Source organism: Poecilia formosa, unplaced genomic scaffold, assembly GCF_000485575.1.
Source record: "Poecilia formosa unplaced genomic scaffold, Poecilia_formosa-5.1.2 Scaffold153, whole genome shotgun sequence".
Taxonomy (NCBI): domain Eukaryota; kingdom Metazoa; phylum Chordata; class Actinopteri; order Cyprinodontiformes; family Poeciliidae; genus Poecilia; species Poecilia formosa.
Window position 1 is genome coordinate 1,240,041 of NW_006800092.1, and position 13,322 is coordinate 1,253,362.

Below are 13,322 nucleotides of genomic sequence, written 5' to 3' on the forward strand. Positions count from 1 at the left end.
AGTGCTCCAATTAAAAATAACTCTTACAACTATAACAGCCAAAATAACCCTGTTCTGGAAGAAGCTAGAGCATCCGAGTGTAGAAAAGTGTTAAACTGATAGTAATCTCACAATAATGAGCAGATTATCATTGAACTGCAATAACAGACTTATGGATTCACAATTAAGGCAAAAAAACCCTGAGCCTCTGTTTGCTGCACTGGCTCTAAATGCATACAGTATGTGCAGCTCTTGTGTCCCTCACCGAGGCAGATACCTTCAGAAAACCTCTTGATTCTCCCAAAACACTCACTGGCGTTTTCTACAGACTGTGTAATAGGAAAGCACGCCTCCTTCACAAGTAATTACATAATGAAATTTATTGTCTTACTGTACATTAAAGGATGGATTTAAGTAATTTTTAAACTGGTAAAGCCCAGGACATTTCTATGTTAAAAACCTAGCAAAAACTAATACGTCTTAATAATATAATGACTATCATTGCTGCTGATGTGATGTGCACAGACTTTCTAAATCTTTGCATTATTACTGAAGCTGCAGGTGAAATTGTTTTGATCTGTCTCACCGATTGTTACTTGTGTGTTTTGGAGGAGAGGGGTGGATTGAAAGGTTTGCGACAGACACCAGGCAATTACTCTGTGATTAGACAGCCAAAATGTTTTTAAAGCAAATCTAAAAAAGCAAATAACCTTCAGAAAATCTTGGGAAATGATCATTTAAAGCAATTTGAAGAAGAAAGAAAAACCCAACCTAGTGTGATGCTGATTGTGAACCAAGGATTTTCAGCAATCAAGTTACTAAAAGTAGTTGAAGCAGTTTGGCCTTTATGGCTGGACAGTTAATATGAGCGAAATTCATCAATTCTTTAAACCGATTTTAAAATCTTTTTTTTTTTTATTTCTGGGAAAACTATATCTTCCATTATATTAAAATCAAATTTATCTAAAATTCACTGAAAGATAGTAACATTTACTTTGTTGTATAAAAGTAAAATGCAAACAACTACAGACACAATTTAAATTAAACAGTATGAACTTCGGTATGCAAACTGCATATTTAAAAACTCAAGGTGAAGCCAGGGTGAGCTTAAAACAAAGTATGAGTCAGTCAGTAAAAGGTTTAAGACCATTCGCCCCGAACCTCAACAAGTGTGGCCGAAGTCTCAAAATTGTCATCACCCCGGCAGCCTTTGAGAAATCAGCCAGCGATTCACCGTGTCTGAGCAAAGTTACACGAATGGCAGCTGCAGAAACTCAAGGCTGGGCCAGAAGCACAAGGAAAACATCCAGCCCACTTTGGCTTAGCGTTCATCCCTCAACATTGCCTTCCAATATTTTCTGTGGCTGCTAAAACCCCAAGCGTCCATTGTTTTTGGCAGAAGCTTTCATCTCCTGGCTGGTGTTCATGAATAACAAGCAAGACAACAATTACTTGCAAATGTATTCATCGTTTACGGCTCGTAATTGCTCATAGTTTTTAGCCGTGGCCGTAGCCAGACATGGTTTATTTAGGACTCCTGCAGGAGAATTATGCTACCTCCATCTTACATGTTAATGCTGTAACATTGTTCAGAAAGGATGAATGTAGATGACCCGCTGGATTAGAGTGAGCCTTTTTAACAGTTGGTGTGCTTTTGAGCCAAGGACAGGCATTGGGTTGACAAATGATGCCTCCAAGTGAAACAAAGCCAGATTAGCACATTTCTCTCCTCTGAATAAATACTGGAAGCTTCCTTTTGTGTAGCTAAAGGATAAATCCTCCTGTAATCTATTTATAGTATTTGTTTGTCTTTTGTTTGTGCCATGGCAGATGGCACAGCCCTGCTAAACAGTGGCAATCCTGAATGGGATTTTGTAAAGTCAAATTAAAAAGTTATGGATATGCCATTGTGAGGATGCCACAAGTGTTCACGTTTAGAAGTGCTTCTATAAGCTTTCATAATGACACAAATATGGTCAAGTGAGAATATGACGACAACAGATTAAGAGGAAATCCAAGAGAAATGCTGCTTCACGTACTGATGATTTTAAAACCAGCTCTGAATGTGAAGATATTCAGTAAAATTAACAGTAGAGCTGCACAATATTTTGGATCCCAGTTGTCATCACAATATACATTTTTTTCAGTAATCAGAATCTCAAAAATTGGCAAGTTGTGGTGAAAATTATAAGATTATATTAGTTTTGTTCTGGACTTTTTCTAAACTTAACACAAACATAAAGAGGCATTACATCCCACTAGTGTCTCTTCAAAATTTATTACATATGTGGAATTTCTATAGCAGACTTAATTTATCTACAGAGACGTGGACCTTGCCCTTCAGCTAATGGATTATTAGAGAGTGCATTTCAAAGTCTAATCATAAACAACATCCAGGGTTTAAGCGTTTGCTTCAATCAAATGTAAAATCAGCTACTTAAATGGAGATTTCTATACATTTTCAGATACTTTTATACCAGTAAGGGGTATTTATTTACACATGTGCTTAACACTGTGCACAAATCCCATTTGAAGAGTTGCTCATAAAAACTGACAGCAATACAAAGACCATTAAAAAACTTATTTTCAGAATCAACAACCAATGTTATCTTTAGGGAACAAAAACAATATATTTTGCTCCATCCTGGTCATAATGCAGGGATGAAGAATATGCTGTGGCTGTTTTAAAGAAAAACTGCTCAAAAATGTCTAAAAACAAAGTTGTTACAATGATGAATAATATAAATCAACAGTATCAATCTGCATCAAATAATTAGAGCAACAACAATTCAATCTTCCTGGGTTGGAATAAGTGCTTTTAAAACAGAAAGTTTGTTTTGCACCGAGTTTCTTTCATCCTAGTGTTAAATGATGGTGCTCTACGCTGACTGCTAAAGCTCTCCATTCCAATATTACCCCATTTCATTAGCTCCCAGACAATTGTGGGCTTGACATATTGAGAGGTCGAGCAAGGACTGTGCTCAGGGAAATAGATGTGAAGCTAATGCACTTTGCTAATGTATTATTTAGTAAGTGGCCTTGCTAATTGAGTTTTAATGTCAGTGGCCGCTCTAAGATACACATTCAAGGGAGCGCAGGGTAAAGTTTAGATCTTGATAAATTACAGCGGGGCACTTGTGGCAGCTCTAAAGGTTATGGCCAATGCTAAAGCAACCACCACCACAACCTCAGCTGTTTTGGAGGAAACCTGATCATGACCGTTCTCATTTTAAAAATGCACACGCTACTGAAAAAGCACCCAGAGAGATTAAATCAAATGTGACATGAAAAAATATTTTCCACATGTTGAGAGCTACAGCAAGGCTTTTTACAAGTGGGGCAGAGGAGTTCAAGATGAAGATGTGGTCAAGTTGTGGGAGATAGAGAAGTATTTAAGGAGGAAATGAAAAGTGATTTGTGGGAGCATAAAATGCAAAAGTTGAGAAAATAATGTCTAATATAGAATAACAAACAAAGCAATCATAATCCCTCAGCAGAATAAAGAATGAAACTGAACTAAAATGTATTCAAACTGAGAACAGTTCAAGGTTGGTATGTTGGAAACCTGAATAAACAAGGAGAAATTAGCATTTTAAACAGCAACACATTATCCACTGCAGCTTTGTGGAAGTCATTAGTTACACCCTTCCTTGCAATTAGTTTGCAACTTCAACCCATACATTGCATATGATAGGAAGACACAGAGAAAGACTCTAGTCTTTATGAGAATCACTCACCCACAGCACGAGATAAAACACAGCAATAACTTATTTCAAAAATCCCAACCGGCTAATTAACATTGTGAATTCAACCAGAAAGTCACTATTCCTTTGATGAGTTTAATTGCACTGATGTGTGAGCTCCAATTTAGCAGCTCAAATAGAGAGCTGCTTTGGCTCCAATAAATTACCTTAAAGACAGAAGTTTTGTTTTGGTTTTTTTTGTCGGCTTAATCAGGTTTAGCTTTACCTGAGCTCGTTTGGTGATCTAACGCTCTTAAATGAGTTTTCCTGGCAAGGTTAATTATGAAGCTCTGAATTAAATTTGCCTCAGTGCTCATTGCTTATTTAGAAAAACGTCTTCAGCTGTGCAAAGAGGTAATGTGATTTATGAAATGGACCGAACCCCAGCTGAAACCTGTTTTGTGTTTAGTTTTCCAGATGACTTTGAAGAGCTACTGAAAACCAACGGCTGGGAAAACAGTAACCATCAATTTAGGAAAAAATAGCCTAATTTCTTGTCTCATCACTTGTGTGTTAAAACAGGGTGTAGTCTAGCTGTCTCTGAAGTTGGAGCTGTGCTTTTTTAAAGAATGATTGCTAATGTCCAATTAGATTCTCCACCAAATACAAGACAGTTTGAGGTATTTACAGAAAGAAGAGCATCTGGGTAAGACCTGAAGTTAATAGCGGCTCTTGAAATGCAGATGAGAATTGTGCATGGCTAGCAATTTGTTAAAAACTACTAATGAATGCACATAAGTTAGCATTTTATAGCAGCATTTCCCAAGGATTCTGTAGATGTTAATTAAATAGGTTATTAAATTTTTCAACCAACATGCTAGTTGCAAATAAGCTCACTATGCAGCATTGTCCTCCACAGCAGTGGGCAACACACGTAGTAACCATTATTTGGCATTTCTAAATGAGGTCTAATATTTTCTCCAGCAAATTTATTTCTAAACTCAGCCTCACACAATAAACCCATGAGGAGACGCCTGTGTTTAAGGCACTTTACAGTGCAATGTACCAATCCAACTCTTGTCCTAAAGGTAGGATATGAAGGAAATTAACCATCTTTACATTTAACACTATATCTAAAATATTTGTCAACCCTTTTTCTTATACAAGTCTGTCCAAAACAATATAGATGTTGCAATTTTCTTATGATCCGTCAAAGTGCGTTTACTTCTTCAGACACGAGGCAAGTCGCTGTCTGCTGTCAACAGGGCCGATAATGCACAAGATCCCACTGCTGGCTGGCTCTGTAGATCATCACTACTAGACATGAGCCACTGTGCTGACTTACTCTTACATGTCCTCTGACAGCTTCCTTTGGTGGCTCAGAGGTACAGAAACTTCAACCTCTTATGCCAACTCATTACAGAACTGACACCACAGCAGAAAACTGTCCAAGGCTTGACTTGCACTAAGAATTTTTTGTATTCAGGTCCACATGCTGCAAATCGATGGTGTGTCACTCGAAATATGTTTCGAGTGTCCAACACAACGATCGAGCCTCTCTGCTATAGCTTTCAAAGGAATGGATGACACTCTTGTTTTATCCAATTCCTCTGGTAGCCCTGGTACCACCTGCTTTAATAATTTTAGGCAAATCTGTAACCAAAAACAACAAAAAGTGACCAGACATATTTTTACACAATCAAATTAAAACCATGCTTATTTTCAATCTGCCAGTATAAGAGCAACTCCTCACAAGTTCAGAACTGTTCAAAGGGAATCATCATCTATTTCTCATCATTATCCCCAAGTCTTCACCCATGAACAACCTGCGATTACCCTCATCATCCTTATGGACACCCTGACATCATAAGTGAATCTATTGACGATTACAATTATGGAGAGTGATTGAGCTCATCCCTTAAGTTCCAGCACCTGCTCCTGAAACATGCAGGGTCTGTAAATGGAACAATTAAGATAATTGACTGTACAAGCCCCATTAATAAAGCCTGCGCTGCAGCTTGGAGTGGCGATTTGATTAATTCTCTAATGGAGAAGCCCGTGTTCCTCCATTGTTCTTCATTTGCCCTCTTTATTCCATCTGACAGTTATTTCCTGCGAGAAGGGTTTTATTTTGGACAGCAATTACGGTGTTTGAATGGACAAAGACTGAACGGCAAACAGTCAGTGTCTAGGTGACAGATAATCAATGTTTATGCAGTAACTAAGTGCAAGTTAAACTTTTGGCTTCTTAAACAGAACGGTATTGATATTTTCACAATGAACAAAGTTCAGAAACAGGAATGAAATAAAAAGAAAATAAAACAAAAGAAGGATGGTGCAAAAATGTTGGTATTGCCAGGGGTACAAAACAAAAAGATTGTATGTAAAAACAAATAAATCCTACTAGATGATGGCCGAGGCTCGTAAGGGAGTCAGCATCCACAATGACCTGTGACCCTTATTCACAACGGCTGAAACACCACAGAGGCACAAAGATGCAAAATAAAATGGGAGATTACAGTTTGCAAAGGCCCTCAGGGACAAAGACCTAACTTTTTATAGACATGTTGTGCAATGTAGCAAAACTAAAATTGAACTGCTTGGACATAATGACAATCATTACATTTGGAGGAATGAGGAGGAAACTCCTAAGCACCAGCCATCTCTGAAGTCTTTTCATAATAGAGAGACGTTCCAGTGAATATTCAACTATAAATTAAAAGTCTTGCATGTTATAAAAACAGATTTCTTAATCAGGTTTTGTCAGGTTAAAGTTGTGCCCTTTTCTTCACATGTAGTTGAATAACTTTACCGTTCAAATTTTAATAGCCAAGGTGTTCAAATGAGAGTAAGAGTCATACATCAAAACACTTTACACTACAGTAGACAGATTCATCACACCAGGAACTTGAAATGACTGTTGCTCACTTTGGCATCATTTGACAACATTTTTAGAAGTGGCCAGATGCTGGAAAAGTGGCAACTTTTCAGACAAACTTAAATGGTGTAATTAGGAGTTACCAAAGTATCCCTAGATCAAATCTGGTCATTTGCTCTGCTCTGTGGAAAGCTAAAAGAGAAGTGAACAAAAATTAATATGGTAATTTGTTAGTACGGAACAATACAAGTTTTTTTTAATGTAGTTTTTAGCTGTAAGAGCTGAATCTAGAGTTTGCACATAAAGGAAGAACTTGTCAAAATGTTGGCTAAACATAAAGCAAAAAGGTAGAATTGCTTGAACTGACACATGCTAACTCTTAATCTTGTTTGCCTTATGTTACTCTGAATGCACTGAAATATTTACAAATATTCACATTAGCAAAGGTGCAACAATAAAAAAATAATCTGTGAGTTTCCTTCACTAGTTCTTTGCCATTCAGTAAAAAAGTGTTTCAATAAATAAGATAGCTAACACATATAGAGCACTGCGTTAGGCCATCTTGACTGGTAGTGTACTTTTTGTTTTTGTTTCAGGGATTCGGTGCCTTGCAGGTTTTAGAGTTTTAGACCAACCTGTATGATCGCCACTTCTACCCCTTTATGAGCAGGAAACCTGGATACTTAATAAAGCGTATGCTTTTGGGGGTTTCTCTCCATTTCACTTCACAGAAATGCCTGGCTTTCTGTCTTGTGGCCTGTCTAATTCGTTTAAGAATTACGTGTGTTCTTCAGCTGCTTCCTAATAAAACAAGTGTGCACAGCTGCTTCTGGCTCACATGTATCTGGTGATTTGCTTTAAGGGCCTCTTCATGGTATCTGTAATAGAAGACAAATACCCTCTGGGTCAACAAAACCAAGGTCTGGTTTTCCATCCCTCAGAGGAAAAAAATAAACATGGGTTGCTCTAGGTAATCATGGCAAAACCACGAAAGAATTTCAAATTATCCTGAATTTATTTTCCATTAGGTCTGCGTTGAAATCAAAAAGGCCAATTTCGCTTGGACAGAAAAAGATTATAAAAATATTTTCAGGGAAGCTCGTCATATCTGAAATGAAATAACTTCCCTGTTCACCCCCTACCTCCTAATGTGTGTACATTTACACTGCAACAACAAAAACCTGAAGACATTTAGCTATGCTGCAAGCAGAGACACAAACTAACAGCTTCTCTTTAGACACACTCCAAGATTTTTGGAACGGTCAGCATGGGTCCACTTCTTCCAAACCAACCGAGAATGTGTTTATTTTTCCCATGCAGATTTGAGGGCAACAACATTTCCCCCTTGTGCAAAGGTGAAAAGGGCAACAAACTACTGGCTTAAGGGACAAAAAGGTAGCTAAATATCATTAACAAGCCATCATTTACAATATCACAAACAAACCCAGAAGAAAATATGCGCTAAGTAGTTTCAAGGCTTTTTTTCTTCCCCAACTGAAATGCCTCTCATGAGGTTTCAGGCAGCCTGCCAGCCAAATCTAATATGGATTTATATACAAAGAAAGTGCTCAGTTTAACATAATGAATATTTAATCATGCATGGACCCGGTAAAGCAATTTTGCTGAAATAATTGAAAGCAGACCATGACTCTAGGCTGGGGGAACAGCAACAGCTAAACTGTTGACCCAAAGGAGCCCAAAAATCTCATGCTGGATTACTGCTGGCACACACTCTGATAAATGAGGTTAGGAATCTGGGCTGGAATCAGTGGGTGTTAAATCTGGTGATTCTATCAGGGCACAAACACACACACACACACACACACACGCACACACACACACACGCACACACACAGAAACATCTGCCGAGACAAGGCATATGCTCATGTTAGACAACTCTATCCTTCAACAGTATTTTGACTATTATCCTGTAAATAAGCACCAAGTCAAGTCGAAATCATGAGAGCAACAGCATCTGTGGCAAAGTATGTAAGCTGTCAATTTAAATTTAGTTAGCATGTACAAAAATATTTGATCCAACACAAGATTTTAATTAAATGACCAAATAAAATCTACAAGTTCTCCAGAAACTCATCTTTAGAACTGAAAAACTGATTCATCTAGTTTTGAACAAGTAGTGTGTGAAATTGACCCTTTTCCTTATTATTATTATTATTATTATTATAGCACAGAATATACAAAGAAAAATGTTTGACGACATTGCGAAGCAGCAATTTACAGCAAAATACAAGAAAAGCTGCACTTCAATACGAGAAGACGGCTCCACCTCTTATTTATAGGAGGAAGAGAGGCCATAAGCGGATTTGAGGAAAAGTGTTCACTTATGCAAAATAAAACAGGTTATCTGGTCTATTTGGTGATTCCCCAGCACCCTTAATAAATCAGCTTAGGGTGCAGCCTAACGGCTTCATTCACCCTACAAATCTCTGCACTTCAATAACATGCACCAGCGAGCACAGATTAATTTAATAACTCCTTAATATTCTCCATGAAAAAGAACAGGAGACCAGCGACTCAGGAGCATACGGGGAGGGAGGTGAGGGCGGCTATCTGTGGAGTAGGATATTGCTGCAGCAACAGATTGAATATTACGTAATGATGTCATTTATATTCGATTGGAAGTGTTTAGCTCCCCAGACTGGGGACTCAAACAGATCTAGAGACTTGTCTATGATGGAGACCAGTAATGAGAGAAAGATTTGGTGGCTATAGTAGTTGTGAAAAAAGGCACAAAGGTGAACAGATTGTGTTAAAGTGTAAACGCTGTCAGTAAACACGTAAATGAAATGTGTTTCATTTGTATATACGAAGAAACTTATTCTATCAACTCATTATAAGACATTCAAAGATGATTTCTTCTTTTTTTATGATTTCTTCTAATTTTTTGTGTTTTAAAAAGAAGAAAAGTGAACTTTACACAATAAAAGACTAAGTTTGACAAAGTAATATTGACATTACTTTCTACAAGCATGTGAATGTCTCAATGTAGCGCTTTGGTGTACTCTGAACTTGATAAACCGCCAAACAAGTACAGGCAATTTACCATAAAATTGAATTAAGCTTTCTTAAATAGAAAATAAAAAATATAAAGATGCATTAATTGCATTTATATTTCTGAATCCCATTTGGATGAAAAGAAATTTCAAAATGCTTAATGTTTAAAAGTTGAAAAAAGAAGTTCTAGTTTAAAGGCAAACAAAGAAATTATTAAATGTGCATTTTTTACTGCAAAGCACAAATTCATTTTAATTCAAAAATACTTTATTAATCCCAAAGGGGAATTAAATGTTGTTGTAACTCAGTAATTTAAATTCTTCAGAGATAACAGCTGTTAACAATATTGATACAAAATGCAACTTTTCAGGTAAGCAACAAGTAAAATCACATTTCCACACCAGGTGCACCATCAGGTGCTGGTGCAGAGTGATGTCTGAAGAGGACAAAACCAAGAGTCATACTAAAAAGACTCGCTAACAAATAAGTGCAAAGTTCAGCTTTAAAACACATACAGGAAGGTCAAGTTAATATACTGAAGATTGGTAAAAACTTCTCATCTCATAAAATTACATTTTCAGTCACAGATATTGAAACTTTATTTCCAGATAAACTACTTTTTTTTTGTTTTTGTTTTTTTTTGCGAATGCCCCTTGATTTCCTCAGCTATTAGCAACATTGGTTCAGTATTTCCACTTTATTTTTGCTTTTCTAAACATTACTACAAACATACTAGCTCAAAGATGATTAACAATATTTTAATGCTGAGGCTTAATGCATAACAATCAATGTCTATTTTCTTATTTTCCATCAGAAATAATAGATATCCTGCAATAAGCAAAACGAGACAAAACGTCCACACTGGAAACAAGTACAGTGAGCTCCAAGTGGCACACAGGGGCAGGAGCAGAGCTCGCAGTCGGTATAATGAGAAGGTTTAATATATATATATTTGCATTTGACAGTAGCCTGAAGCAAAGGTCTTCCATCTGTTTCCTATTGGAGAGGGAACAGGAGGTAAGGTGAACACAAACAATCAGTGGAGTAGAGTGACACCTTGTGGCAGAAGTTTAGAAGTTTACACAAACTTTTAATAAAGGTTGTCATACTGGCTCTGTAAATGTGGAGCTTCTCATTTAAATTATTTCAGTATAAGTGATAATAAAGATGTGCACAAGAATGCCTTAAGGTTTACCTTTTGTCATTTTAGACAATTTTTATGATATATTTTAGTTGATGCATACAAGAAATGCTTTAAAATATAAGCAAATATTACATAAAAATACATTTGTCAATTTACTGAATGTAAATTTACTTGTGCCTTTCAATCAGAAAATGTGAGATACGGTCAAAATTTAGACCTAAACACCAGATGGCTTATACACAACCTTTACAGTGGGATAATATTTTGATTACCGAAAAGTTTTTAATTCACAAAAAAGAAAAAAAAAAAAAAAGCTGGTTAAACATTTAAATTAACTGAGGGGGGAACAATCTTTGCCTCGTCCCTTATTCGTTCTCAAAGGAACATGGGAATCGGCTGACAGTGACTAAAGATTTGTTTGCATATCAAGTGACTGTCGTTTGTGCAGGTAGATTAAACACTAAGGTCAATGTTGAACCTGTAAAAGCACTCGACAAAGAATGGCATTACAGTTGTTATTAATGTGTTTGTTTTAACTTGGTACACACACTCTGCTTTGTGTGTGTATTAGAGGTGGTGTGAGAGGCTTTTAGCAAGATCAACAGGCAAAGTGGGTAAACAGGCTTACCAGTGGCCATCACCTGTGGAGGATGTTATAGCTTTACCCAGCACACAGACCCTGCCTTTAGCTTTTAAACTGTGAAAACAAGACATTGTGGGACTTTCACAGGCCTCATAAAGCCTTATCTCACCACTGTCCCCAGCATGCTGTGCATTCTCAGCATGAGCCCAAATGGATTTATTCTGTTTTCCCATAGTGATATAAAACCATTTGAACACACAAATCAACCATAGTAACTTTCTCAATGATTACTGAAATGCAGCTGGATGCCAGTAACCATCGCTGCAAATCCACACATTCATCATAATAAAACAATCTGTACTGATGGTTAAGTTGCAAAAGACAACTTAACGGTGTCAGTTCACCAACACCGAACTGAGTTTGATGACTCTTCTGACAAATGTGTAAAACTTTGATTTAAGGGACCATCAAGTCCTATGAAGAAAAAAAAATACAACATAAATAATAGTGGCATTTAAATAATCACTCTATTATCGCTACGATAATGTGCTAAAGCAACACTTGATGGGTTTGTATTTCCAAACTTCAGGACTCTCTGGAGCATTGGCCCTGTGCCCTGACATTTAGAGGGCCCAGACTAATATTCTTTTTTTTTTTAATAAATGAATGTCCAGATAATGCCTTAATTTGATCAACCAAATGGTTTGAGACCATGTGAGGAGACCTGCTGTAAATCATTCCTGCAACCGTCAGTCATGATGGGTCTATTCTAGTTGGGCCATGTTTCACATTTATCACTTATCCTGTGTGTTGGTGGGAATCAGTGATTGCTGTTATAATGGCAGACAACAGAAAGAATGAGATTAGAGATTTAAACCATATTGCAGAAACGGTTTGGAGTCTCACATTTGGAGAGACCAAGACCTTACACCAATATACTTGCCATTAAATCAACCTTTCCAGAACCTGAGCTTCTGCCTGAAGCCAGAGACAGAAAGAAGAGGTCACAGAGACACAATGACCTTTAGATGCATGTTTTAGATGCATCTAAAACCCATTAGATTTGTCCTAATCTACAACACACTGAAGGTTTAATTTCAGTTTCCATTCAAACATAAAAATGGAGAGCAAAATTTGAACTGTGAAATCTGGCTTGTGCATTACCTCTTGGTACGAAGATGATGGATCCGTCGGTCCATTGCCATTTGTGGCACAGTGTTTAGACACACGATTCACATACCCTGCAATTACATACAGTCATGTCAAGTGAACAATGCAGATAAAAGGTGTACAGATGTCAAATTCATCTCTTACTATAACGCCTAGACTTCTGGAGTGAGATTCAAGCTTTTTCTCAAACTCACAGAAAATCCTATGAATAAGCCTAACAGGGACTGGACCTGCAAATTAACTCCTGTTTATGTACTGGACAATAGTTATTTTGTAACACTGAATGCATTTTCCTAATAAACTCAAATCAATATCCTGTAATTTTTAGATACACCTCTTTGTCAACGCGCCTGAATCAAATGAATGGCTCATTAGCACTGAATTACATGCTGATGAGGGGATTCAGCCTTTTGATTCAGGTGTGTTGGAGAAGATTTCCATTTAAAAGTCGAAGGATACCAGCGCTTAAATCTGGACTTGGACACTCCAGTTTTACTCTGAGCCAATCTTACTGTCCACAGTTATCTTTAAACGCAGAGCCCACCGTCCTGCATGTTTTAGGAGTTACCCTGCTGCTGCACACCTGGCTTAAATGAATGGGTGATTAACAGGCTTCTGCAGTAATTGGAGGCATGCTTAGTGAGGCAACGCAATCATTTACATCGGTTGAGCTGATATAGAGAAATATCTATAACATACAGGACAGGTCCCCCAAAACTGAGGACTAAAACTTGGTTAGTTTGAGTCACAGTTCCGGGCTAGGGGGCCCACTGAATCCCCGACATTATTCTTAAAAGTTTAGGTGTTAAGGGGGAAATTAATCATACAGAGCTAAAATGGATTTCACGCAGTCAAAAAGTCTTTTTTTTT

The 13,322-nt window shown here is 37.3% G+C and overlaps 1 long non-coding RNA gene across 1 annotated transcript; it reads right to left on the reverse strand.

The window, feature by feature from the left end:
* Positions 1-9,810: 9,810 nt before the first annotated feature.
* On the reverse strand, positions 9,811-13,016 carry LOC103146182 (uncharacterized). Its single transcript, XR_477092.2, has 3 exons — positions 12,912-13,016; positions 12,447-12,523; positions 9,811-10,551 (listed from the first exon to the last, which is right to left on the reverse strand). It is a non-coding gene; the product is annotated as an uncharacterized LOC103146182 (long non-coding RNA).
* Between the last annotated feature and the right edge of the window lie 306 nt (positions 13,017-13,322).